We start from the raw sequence: 12,958 nt of genomic DNA, 5'->3' as shown, positions 1-12,958 counted from the left end.
TGGCTGCCAGCAGGTCCAGATTCATATCTGATGTTTTTTCCAGTAACTCCAGCAAGGGAAAGGCTCATCTCTGTCTTTCTGTCTCCTTGTAACAAAAATGCCAGATTTGACTCCCATTGGTTATTGGCTCTGTTTGGAGCCTGTGCAAATCCCTGAACCAATCAATGTAGAACTGGGGATTTAGTTATCTCTACTTGCATGACATGAACTGGTCTGGGGGAAGGGATGGTTTTCCCAATGAAAATTGGTGTGCTATCCTCAGAAAGTGCTGGACAGGCAAAATAACAGTATCATTACAATGTTTCTCTTTAGAGATTCTTCATTCCTCCTTTAACTACCAAATTAAGTCCAAATTCCTTACCAACATCCAAGGTCCTACTTCCTTTGATCCAAATCCTACCTTTCTCAGGCTCATTTCCTACATGAACATTTCTCTCTAGGAAAACTGAATTTCTCAATGGCTTTCATGCCATACACATTCCTGCTTCTGTACCTTTGCTCATGCAATTTCTGTTATTTGGGTTGCCCGTTATGCAGGTTTTTCAATAAAAGGAATCCTTTCCATTTCCAGGATGAAGTGTTTCCTGGTATCCTCCAGATACATGTGCTACATCTGCAGCTCTTATGTCTTAGAGCAAATGTCAAATGTGTATTATATTTATGTGCTCATCTTGCCCTTCCTACTAGATGGTAGAATTTCTTGAAGGCTGTAATGATGGTGTCTTTACTTTGCAACCCTCTTCAGTACCAAGATGTGTTTTGCACTCAATAAATATTTGTTGAAAGAGAGAATTGAATATTTATGGAATGGTCTCCACACTCTTTGTCAGCTGGGATGATGCACTTTTCTGTATGAGCTCAGGGTTGACTGTGTTCCTGTTAAAAATGCAAAACCCAAAATAGAATACCATTTTCTATATGTAGTCTGACCAGTGGGAGTACAGTAGGAGTATTGCTTCCCTTGTATTGGTCCAATATTTTATTCTCTTCCACACAGAGACTTTCCCTGAACCTCATATGCCTCCTCACAGTGTTCTTTTCTTTAATGGGACTTAGCACAGTTTGTCAGAGATTTACTTGTGAAGTGGTAGAACACAGTAATTAGAAGTGTGGGGACTGCAAGTTCTCTTCTCTTTCTGCCTCCGTGAATTCACTTTCCAGAACTGCAGAGAGATGAGCTATAATCCTATTAACTGCAGAGGCTTGGGTTATTTTATTTCAACACACAATGAAATTGAGTACGTTAGGGCCAGGTAGGCAATGGCTAAACTGAAGGGGAAAACTGAGTGCCTCCCAAGTGCTAGATTTTTGAGGGCACATGATCTTATTTGATATTCACACAAGCCTTGTGAAACAGATGTCATCTTCTTTTCACACATGGGAAAGCTGGGGCGGAAAGCTTGGGTGACTCGCTGGAGACCATACCTGTGATAAGTGTCAGGCCTGGGACTCAAACACCTGTCTATCTGATTCTTCACTGGATGCTGTAAACAGGTAACTCAAGGCCATATTCAGCCTGCAGATGTATATTACTTGACTCATGTCATTTTGCTTTCCTTTAATTTAAAAAAAATCAAAAAACAATGCAAAACAAAAATTCAGGTCCTGGAATCAAACTGCTGGAGTTTGAATCCTGTCACCGCTAATCAGTTGTTTAACTTCTTCCTCAGTTTTCTCATCTGAAAAAGAGGATATAGTACTTACTTCATAGGGAGGCTGAGATTTAAATGCTTTTAATATGTGAACCTGGGTGGGTGGCATAACTTTTCTAAAATTTAGTTTTATCAAATCCAAATATGGGATCATAAATTGATTCTGTCTACTTCACAAAGTTAGGTACAGTAAAGTTTTAGAGATTTTTTAAAAAATAAATTTTATTTATTTATTTTTGTCTGTGTTGGGTCTTCGTTGCTGTGCACGGGCTTTCTCTAGTTGTGGTGAGCAGGGGCTACTCTTTGTTGCGGTGTGCGGGCTTCTCATTGTGGTGGCTTCTCTTGTTGCAGAGCACGGGCTCTAGGCGTGCAGGCTTCAATAGTTGCGGCACGCGGGCTCAGTAGTTGTGGCACAGGGGCTTAGTTGTTCCATGGCATGTGGGATCTTCCCGGACCAGGGATTAAACCCAGGTCCCCAGCACTGGCAGGCAGATTCTCAACCACTGCGCCACCAGGGAAGACCCTAGAGATTTTTAAATATGGAGGCCTTAAAAACTGCAAAAGATATATAGACGTTATATGTCTCTTATCATAAGAGGTAACTCCCTAAGCTGACATCAAATTTTTGTTGTTTTTAAAATTAAGATGTTAATTACAATCAATAAAATCCACCCATTTTACATATACAGCCTTGATGAATTTTGGTCATTCAGTACAATTATGTAACAGTCACCTCAATCAGGATATAGAACAATTTTTTCAAACTAAAAAGCTCCTTTCTAGGGACTTCCTGGAGGTCTAGCGGTTAAGACTCCGCGCTTCCAATGCAGGGGGCATGGGTTCGATCCCTGGTGAGGTAATAAGATCCCATATGCCCGTGGTGCAGCCAAAAGACTTAAAAAATAAAAATTAAAAAAAAAGCCCCCTTCCAGTGATTCTCTCTTCCAGGCAATGACTGATCTACTTTCTGTTACTTCAGTTTTGCCTTTTCTAGGATTTCATATGAATGAAATCACAAAGTCGTGTTTATGTTTCACTTCTCATGCTTAGTATATTTTTAGATTAAATTACGTTGTGCACACTAATATTCAACTTTTGAATTGAGATATAATTCATATACCATAAAATTCACCTTTTTTTTTAAATTTTGGCCACGGCTTGCAGGATCTCAGTTCCCCAACCAGGAACTGAACCCCAGACCACGGCAGTGAAAGCGCTGAATCCTAACCACTAGGCCACCAGGGAACTCACAAAAGTCACTATTTTAAAGTGTACAATTCAGTGGTTTTCAGTATATTTACAAGGTTGTGCCACCATCACCACTATCTAATTCCAGAACATTTTAATTACCCCCCAAAGAAAGCCCGTACCCATTAGTAGTTACTGCCCATTCCCCCAACCCTGCAGCCTGGCAACAATTAATCCCTCCTGTCTCTATGGATTTGCTTATTCTGAACATTTCATATACATAGAACCATATAATATGTGGCCTTTTTGCATCTGGCTTCTTTTCCTTAGCATGTTTTCAAGATTCACCCAGGGTTTGGCATATGTCAGTACTTCATTCTCATTTTATGTCTTAATAATATTTCATTGTATGCAGATACCACATTTATATATCTATTCATCAGTTGGTGGACGTTTGGATTGTTTCCACTTTCGACTATTATGCATAATGCTGCTGTGGACTTTTGTGTACAAGTTTTTGTGTGAACATATGTCTTCTGTGCTCTTGGGTATATATCTAGGTGTAGGGTTGCTGCATCATATGGTAACTCTGTTTAACCTTTTGAGGAACTGCCAAACTCTTTTCCATGGTGGCTGCACCATTTAACATTACCACCAGCAGTGCATGAGGGTTTCAATTTCTTTACATCCTTGCCAACACTGTTATTATCTGTCTATTTTTTATAATACCCATCCTAGCAAGTGTGAAATGGTATCTCGTAGTTTTTATTTGCATTTTTCTGAAGGCTTTGTGCTTACTGGCCATTTGTATATCTTCTCTGGAGAAATGTCTATTCAAGTCCTTTGTCCATTTTAAAATTGGGATGTTAGTCTTTCTGTTGTTGAGTTGTAAAAGTTCTTTATGTATTCTGGAATATTAGACCCTTATCAGATAAATGATTCACAAATATTTTCTCCCATTCAATGGATTCTTTTCATTTTCTTTAAGCACAAAATGTTTTACTTTTGATGAATTCCAATTTATCTAGTTTTTCTCTTGTTGCTTGTACATAGGTTTCTTAGATAAGAAACTGTTGCATATTCCAAGGTCATGAAGATTTATGCCTATGTTTTCCTCTAAGAGTTTTATAGTTTTAGTTCTTACATTTAGGTCCAGCTGTTTATCTTATTGTAACCCCCTTGCATGTGATAATTTTTTTTCTCTTGCTGTTTCCAAGATTTTCTCTTTATCTTTCAGTACTTTTACTATGATATGTCTGGATGTGGATCTCTTTGCATTTATCCTACTTGGGATTTGTTGAGCTTCTTGGAGGTATAGATTAACACTTTCCAGCAAATTGGGGAAGTCTTTAGCCAAGTTTTCTTCAAATGTTTTTCCTTTCTCCTTTCTCTTTCTCCTCTCCTCTGGTACTCTTATTGCACATATGTTGGTGTGTTTAAAGGCATCCCACATTTCTCTGAGGCTCTGTTCACTTTTCTTCATTCCATTTTCTCTCTGTTCTTTGGATTCCATAAGCTCTATCCATTTATCTTCAAGTTTGTTGATTCTTTCTTTTGCCAGTTCAAATCAACTGTTGAGCTCTTATAATGAATTTTTCCTTTTGGTTAACATACATTTCAACTCCAGAATTTCTTTTTGGTTATTTAAAAAAATAATTTCCACCCCTTTATCTCTGTTTGATAGCCTCTGGTCTCTATTTGATGAGACATCATCATCATACCTTCCTTTATTTCTTGAAGCATATGGTTTCCTTTCATTCTTTGAACGTGTTTGTAATAGCTACATTGAAGCCTGTTAAGTTGCACATTTAGTCCCTCTCGCAGGCAGCTTCTGTTGCCTGCTTTTTTGTCTGTGCATAGGTTACACTTTTTCTTTACGTGTCTCATAATTTTTGTTGAAAACTGGACATTTTAGGTACTATAGCAACTCTGGATAGTGATTCCCCTCCTCCCTCCCTGGGGTTGTTTTCGCTGTTGTTGGCTTGTTTGTTTTGTGACTTGACTAGGCTATTTTAGTTAGTTTTCCCTCACCTTGAAAGCTCTGGTCTTGCTCCTTGAAGGGCATAGCCTTGGACTCTGCCTTCCTGTTTCAGCTCTTGTCACCTTGGGGTGACAGGGGTTATAGGAGGCTCTCCATGTCTCTTTCCCGATTTCTCTGGTAAGTTGTCTGCTTCATTTGATATTACACACTGCCTATTAGGCTCCACTGATTACTGGCTGATTGCTCTATTGTTTTTGACAATGCCCTGGGGCATATATTGCTCAGCAGTCTGATTCAATTAAATTTGGGCAGGGGTAGGTGTTAAGGCTGGTCTTTGAGGTTTGTTCTGACCCCAGGAAGGCTCTTTTTAGCTGTCTCTTTCACTGGTTCTCTCTGGTGAATTAAGTGGCTTATGGTTTAGCCTTGTGGTTCTTAATTAAGAAGAGCTTTTTTTTTTTTGCGAGTGCCCTTAGGCTTGAGCTTTCCTATACTAAATTTCAAATAAAGTCAATCCCTTTGGGGAGAGCCTCAAGTCTCTTTTCTATGCACTGTCTCTCCCTGGGCAAAGTCTCTCAACTACTGCTCTGGGCACTGGCTAGGGCAGTAGCTTCTGGTCTTCTTGGATTGCTTCTCCCAGCACTGGATCTCTGCTCTACAAGCAAGCTGGGATGAGGATGGTTGGGGCCCCAGTGTCCTTGGACCATCACACCAGGGACAGAGCCTCCACCCTATGAGTAGGGGCTGCATGGGGGAAGGGAACCCCCTACTTCTCTGCCACACTCACCAGAAATTTAGCCTCTTCAGCTTGGAGTTGGAGGGGATGAAAAATGCTGGCAGCCTGTCCCTCATGAGATATGGTAAGGCTTGATTGGGAGCTGAGGGGAGAGGGAACCCTGTCTTCTTGGCCACACCTACCTGGGGCAGAGTTTCCTTTAAGATGAGCTGGGGGGAGGGTGGGAGGGAGAGAATTCTTTTGGCTCCAATGCCACGGTCTCTTCCTAGTTTTACCAAGTTTTAGTAGATTTTCCTGAGTAAATGCCTCTTCATTGGCTATGTGCCATTAGTACAACTTCCAGAAATTTTAAGTTTTTTAAAAAATAATTTCCATCAATTTTGCTTGTTATTCTGGGGAATGGAAATGCAGAGCTCCTCACACCGTCATCTCAGAGCTTTGATCTCCCCTAGCTTTTCCTCTAAAGCTTTTTGGTTAGTCCATTGTTTGCCCTAACAGCTATCTACTACCTCAGGCAGATGCAAAGTTAAAACACTTGCCTTTAAATGTTTTTGACAAATGACCCCTGGGAAGAGGACTTCTCACACTGGGCAAGCTCCAAGTGAAGTCAAATACAGACAGCCTTGTAAGCTGGGTCTTCCAAGGAACCACAAGACAGTGCCAATAATGACAATTCTTTGGAAATAAGACTTGGAAAGAACTGTGATAAACCATAATGGAAAAGAATATGAAAAAGAATATATATAACTGAGTCACTTTGCTGTACAGCAGTAAGTAACACAACATTGTAATTCAACTATACGTCAATTAAAAAAAAAAAAAAGATTTGGAAAGTGCTCCAGCTCCATTCTCTTCCCTCCAGTGTCTTCCAGGTTGTACTGGGAATGGGGGCTATTTTTCAAGGTTTCAACAGAGCTGGAGAGTTAGAGGACAGGACTTAAGCAAGTTAAAATGTCACAAAGCTCAGTGTTCTCACCAAGATTCAGCAATTTTTCTTGAATAAGCATTCCTCAAGTTGCTGTTAGCCTTTGGTTAATTTATAGAGTTTTTAAAAAGTTGATTCTGACCATTTTTGCTGGGTTCTTTACTGCTCTTATGTAGGAGTGAATTTTCATAGGTCCTTTCTCTGTCATTTTTCTGACATCACCAAAATAAGCATTTAATTAATATTAACATTCAAACTACTACAGACCCACCAAATTCCTGAACTCATGACCACGTTCCTTTATATGATCTGCAAGGATGTCCTGAAAGACTGTGCTTGCTCCTTGAAATCAAGGTAGAAAGCAAATAAAATCCTAAGGGTTCCCCTGTCTCATCGTGGGATAACCCTATCATAACACTATGAAAAAGGGAAAAGAGGTTTATTTAACATTAGTTCTCACTACTTGGTGCTCACAAATAGTGCTCACAAATTATCTGAAGAATATAGGATCTAGACCCTTGTCAGGGAGACTAATACCAAAGTCATTGGTGAATAGTTTTAAAAATCACTTTTTAAAACTTCTTGAAAGTAAGAATGGTGTTTGCCTATCTCCGGTACTTTTCCTATTTTCTAAAATTTCTCAGAGTTTGTCTACCATGGTTCCCAAACCATATCTCCAGTTTCCTTCAGTATCCTGAGGATGGATTGCATGCAAATCTGGGGTCTTGAACATTTTAATTGAGTTAGTGTTCTCATATCATTATTCTTCACTTTTGGGGCTTCAATTTCCTCTGAACCACAACCTAAAACCATTTTAAAATCTTGAGCATCATTTTCTTTATAGAAGGCAAACCAAATGAAAGTTGAGAGGTTCTGCTTTCTCTTGGTCATCTGTTAATATTACACCATCTACCCTAAGCAATGGGCCCATTTCTTCCTTCTTCTTCTTGCTCCAAATATAGCTTTAAAAGCCCTTTTTGTTGTCTATAGCATGTTTCACAGTCTCAGCCATCCTGATAATATTCGTATAGGTTTATACCAGTCTTGTGTGTTTATCCCTGAGTAGGTAGCTCTTCCATATTCTCTTGTAGAATTTCCTGTGCAGTCAACTTAGTTCCTTTAAATGTTCTCCCATTGCATCATCATCAGGATCTAAAGGGGATGAAGGAATGACTTCTTTTTCTTTGTTTATTTTTGGTTGGATGTTCTTGAAGTGATAATTAAAATTACACATATTAGTTTAGTATTGGAACATAAAGAGAAAATTATTTAGTACATGCAATGAAATAATTGTTTATGCATCAATTTAGCACCCAATGATTAATTCAGCATTGTAATGGTTGTAGGCATTGTCTTCTTCATGCTGAGTACATTAATACATAATTACTTGCCACTATTGCCCTTAGCTTTTGTTTCATTTATTACTCTGTAACACACCATTCCAATACATATATATATATTTTTCTGTATGCGGGCCTCTCACTGTTGTGGCCTCTCCTGTTGTGGAGCACAGGCTCCGGATGCACAGGCTCAGCGGCCATGGCTCACGGGCCCAGCCTTTCCGCGGCATGTGGGATCTTCCCGGACTGGGGCACGAACCCGTGTCTCCTGCATCGGCAGGCGGACTCTCAACAACTGCGCCACCAGGGAAGCCCCATTCCAATATTTAGTGGTATAAAACATTTTTTTTTTAAATGCTCACTGACTCTGTGGGTCAGTAATTTGGAAAAGGCATACACTATACTCAGTTTCATGATGTCTGAGTCTCAGCTTGGATGACCTGAACAGCTGGGAGTGACTCTGCTGGGGTTGGAACAGCTGGGACTGGGGGATCCACTTCCAAGATGGTCTCTTCACTCACATGACTGTGGCCTGGGCTGGGATGGCTGAAGGACAGGCTCAACCATAGTGCCTATGGGTGTCCTTACCAACATGACTGTGGCAGGGTAACTGGACTTCCTACCTGGGAGTTCCAGACTCCAGGAACAAGTGTTCCAGTGAGCAAGGTGAAAACTGCATGACCCATCCTTGGAAGTCACCCGGCATCATTTCCACCACACTTTTTATTGAAGCAGTCACAGGCAGCCTAAATTAAAGGAAGGGGACATAGATCCCACCTCTTTTTTTTTGGCCGCGCGGCATGACTTGCGGGATCTCAGTTCCCTGACCAGGGATTGAACCTGGGCCAGGGCAGTGAAAGCCTGGAATTCTAACCACTAGGCCACCAGAGAACTCCCCCAGACACCACCTCTTGATGGGAGGAGTGTCAAAGAGTTTATGGCTCAGAAGAACTGTTCAACCAACCCACAGAATTGTAAGCTCAATAAAATGAATATTGCTTTAAGCCATTAAAAAAAAAGATTTTCTGGCCATATTTTAAAACTGCCTCAGCTTTACAAATAATTATTTACATTTATAAAGGTGAAGTATATGTCCCTGGCTAGAAGGTTGCCAAACCAGTGACCAGAAATACTTTTCAACCAATTTTTTCTTTTGATCCATTAAAACATCTTTTCATAAAAAATAAATATATGCTTCTTATAAAAATGCAGACATAGGGGCTTCCCTGGCGGCACAGTGGTTAAGAATCCGCCTGCCAATTCAGAGGGCACGGGTTCGATCCCTGGTCCGGGAAGATCCCACATGCCGTGGAGCAACTAAGCCCGTGCACCACAACTACTGAGCCTGCGCTCTAGAACCGGTGAGCCACAACTACTGAGCCCACGTGCCACAACTACTGAAGCCCGTGTGCCTAGAGCCCATGCTCTGCAACAAGAGAAACCACCCAATGAGAAGCCTGCACACCGCAACTGAAGAGTAGCCCCCGCTCACCGCAACTAGAGAAAAGCCCACGTGCAGCAACAAAGACCCAACGCAGCCAAAAATTTTAAAAAAAAAGGATCCTGCATGCCACAGCAAAGATCCCATGTGCCACAACTAAGACCTGATGCAGCCAAATAAATAGATAAATAATATTTTTAAAAATCACCTTAAAATATATATATATGTATAACTGAATCACTTTGCTGTATACCAGAAACTAACACAACATTGTAAATCAACTATATTTCAAAAAAAAAAACCCAATAAAATGTGTGTTCCTATGGTCTTCTCTCATTCTCATTGTTCTTGTGGTTTTGTGGCATTAGAAAAATCTTCTTACTGTCATTTTGTTATAGTTCTGGCAGGAAGAGGGGTAAATACATGTGTTAATCTACCATCTTTAACCTGAAGTGCTCCTTTTTTTTTTTTGGCTGTGTTGGGTCTTTGTTGCTGCACGCGTGTTTTCTCTAGTTGTGGCAAGCGGGGGCTACTCTTTGTTACGGTGTGTGGGCTTCTCATTGCGGAGCACGGGCTTTAGGTGCGCGGGTTTCAGTAGTTGTGGCGTGTGGGCTCAGTAGTTGTGGTTCATGGGCTCAGTAGTTGTGGTGCACGGGCTTGGTTGCTCCACGGCATGTGGGATCTTCCCGGACCAGGGCTCGAACCTGTGTCCCCTGCATTGGCAGATGGATTCTTAACCACTGCACCACCAGGGAAGCCCTGAAGTGCTCCAATTTTTAAAAGTAAGCCTTTTCAAGGGAAGACTGCCTCCATGTCATGCCTGCTATCTGCCGTACATGGTGGGGTGTCACTCGACCTTGTTTCAGACATGTAAGATTCCCCCATCCATTAAACCATTGATGTCTGTGAAAGAAAAAAAAGTAAGGGAATTCCCTGGTGGTCCAGTGGTTAGGACTCCACGCTTTCACTGCTGTGGCCTGGGTTCAATCCCTGGTCAGGGAACTAAGATCCCACAAGCTGTGCAGTGTAGCCAAAAGAAAAGTAAACCTTTTCTTGAAGTATAAGATGCAGACATCCAGTTTGTTTATGACTGAATTGTTTTGATTCCTAATAAATTATTTAGAAATTCAGAAAAAAAAATAACTTCATGGAAAAAAATGGAACTTCAGGGAAATGGGCTGGGTTTGGGTAGGTAAAAGGGAGTGATGATAAATACCAGATGAATTTACCTCAAGTGAAGAGGTCAAGAATAAGAGTTGTGTGGAGAGGACTATGAGAGGCAGATTACAAAGAAGCTCTGAGGACTAAAGTCAGAAGGTTGGATTTTCTGCTAGAAGAGAGCGTTTTATCACGTTACTCAGCTTCAGAGGGTTGCCAAAAAAAACGTTTACACATCTCAATGTTGATGAAGACATTTACAAATACAGATAAGATGTGATCATTTGTACTGTTTCCCAGGTGGGTGTTAGTGATGTCATTTGATTACATCAGTTGCAGCATGGGTGAAAAAGTAGAGGTTCAGGATGTCAGGATTATACCTGATGTTTGAGCATCCTAAGTGGATTTTAAGGAAAAGGAAGATGTTGTCAAGGGCTCAGCAATGCTGGAGACATGAATATGAAACTCATTTACCAACACATGCAGCCACTTTTAGGTTACGTGATAGATTTGAGGCAGAACATATCAGGTACTCATTTATGAAAGGAGGGAACCAGTGAGAGAAAGTATAGAAAACTAAATACTTGTCAGTTCAGGGGTCACCATTCTCAACAATCTTTGGAAATTAATGGTGAACATTTTGAGCATTTGCCTCTAAATATGTGTGCTATAATATTACAACATAATTTTAATTTCAAGTCCAAAGACACAATTTTCTCTGCTTATTCAACTCGTACACCTTTATAGGAAAAGCCAAGCTGTACCCAAGAAAAAGCATGTGCCACCTCTGCTTGAACCAACAGATGGAATTAATGGTTGTGTGCAATCGTTTTAGCATTATCAAGCATCAGCATTATCCCTTAGTCTTTGGTGTGTTTCCTGGGTTTGTGCTTGGTTTTGAGGTGTTTTACAAACATTGTTAACCCTGCTATGCCTCATCAGTGTTAATATCCTAGTTAGAGGGCTGCCCTGGTGGCGCAGTGGTTAAGAATCCGCCTGCCAATGCAGGGAACAGGGGTTCCAGCCCTGGTCTGGGAAGATCCCACATGCCGCGGAGCAACTAAGCCCGTGTGCCTAAATTACTAAGCCTGTGCTCTAGAGCCCGTGAGCCATAACTACTGAGCCTGTGTGCCACAACTACTGAAGCCCGCATGCCTAGAGCCCATGCTCCACAACAAGAGAAGCCACCGCAATGAGAAGCCCGCACACAGCAACGAAGAGTAGCCCCCGCTCACCGCAACTAGAGAAAGCTCGTGCGCAGCAACGAAGACCCAATGCAGCCAAAATAAATAAGTTAATTAATTAAAAAAAGACAAAATGGCAGTGACATTAAAAAATATCCTAGTTAGAAAATGTGGTAGTAGCAATAAATAGGTCATAAAAATATGGTGAATGGTCTTGCATACATGGGATGAATTTTTCCCCAAGAGAAATCCATTCTGAAGAACAAAGATCCAAATATGCAAAGTGCAAAAATGTGTCATTGACGTTTATCATCAAGAGAAGAGGAAAAGTGACTGGCAAATGCCTCTAAGACCTATTAGCTTGATATTCACTAGGAAAACAGGCAAAGGTTGGTGAAGGTACTGTTTGGAAACTTTAGTCACCTGACTCTGGTAGTTTCATACGTCAAGGCCCTTCCGACATAGCCAACATCCAAGTGAGTAACCAGGTGGCAAGTGTGGACATGTGTAGCTGCGAGGATTTCCCACTAACACCGAAATATCAAGGAAGGAGTTTTCCTTCTGCCACGGATGTCAACAATAGTATCTATAAAACATTAGCTGCGAGGAGGATCAAGGAGCTTGTTCTAAAGTTTGAGGTCTGATACACAGTCCTGTTTCATGGAAATAAACTAGGGAACACAGCCGAACTCCCACTTACTTCCTTACAAATGAATGGACATGGGAACTGCCCTCATGATCTAACCTCCTTGTAGATTAATGAACTTCTTTATTAGTTACCAAAGTTCTTTCTTCCAAGTGGGACATGTAGGGACCTTCCTGGTGGTCCAGTGGTTAAGATTCCGTGCTCCCAAAGCAGGGGGCCCAGGTTCAATCCCTGGTCAGGAAACTAGATCCCGCGTGCCGCAACTGAAGATCCCGCGTGGGGCAACGAAGATCCCACATGCCGCAGGTAAGACCCAGCACAGCCAAATAAATAAATAAATATTGTAAAAAGAATGGGACATGTAAATAATATTTATGGAGCATCCACCGTAGAGGGCACCCGGGAAGCAAAGATGAATAAGATTTGGGGCTTCCCTGGTGGCGCAGTGGTTGAGAGTCCGCCTGCCGATGCAGGGGACACGGGTTCGTGCCCCGGTCCGGGAAGATCCCACATGCCGCAGAGCGGCTGGGCCCGTGAGCCATGGCCGCTCAGCCTGCGTGTCCGGAGCCTGCGCTCCGCAACGGGAGAGGCCACGACAGTGAGAGGCCCATGTACCGCCAAAAAAAAGAAAACAAAGAAAAAACAAAAACAAAGATGAATAAGATTTGATCCTGCCCTGGAGGAAGTTACAGCCTAAGCAGGGATCCATG

The 12,958-nt window shown here is 41.5% G+C and overlaps 1 non-coding gene across 1 annotated transcript; it reads left to right on the top strand.

Annotated features, from left to right (window-relative positions):
* The first annotated feature begins 12,418 nt into the window (after positions 1–12,418).
* Positions 12,419–12,491, top strand: TRNAW-CCA. The gene has a single exon. It is a non-coding gene; the product is annotated as a tRNA-Trp (tRNA).
* The last annotated feature ends 467 nt before the right edge of the window (positions 12,492–12,958 follow it).

The sequence above is a fragment of the Monodon monoceros genome, unplaced genomic scaffold (genome assembly GCF_005190385.1).
Source record: "Monodon monoceros isolate NGI ecotype Baffin Bay Population unplaced genomic scaffold, NGI_Narwhal_1 Super_Scaffold_13, whole genome shotgun sequence".
NCBI classification, from domain to species: Eukaryota; Metazoa; Chordata; class Mammalia; order Artiodactyla; family Monodontidae; genus Monodon; species Monodon monoceros.
The sequence above is the reverse complement of the archived record's forward strand: the minus strand, read 5'-3'. Positions and strand labels throughout refer to the sequence as shown.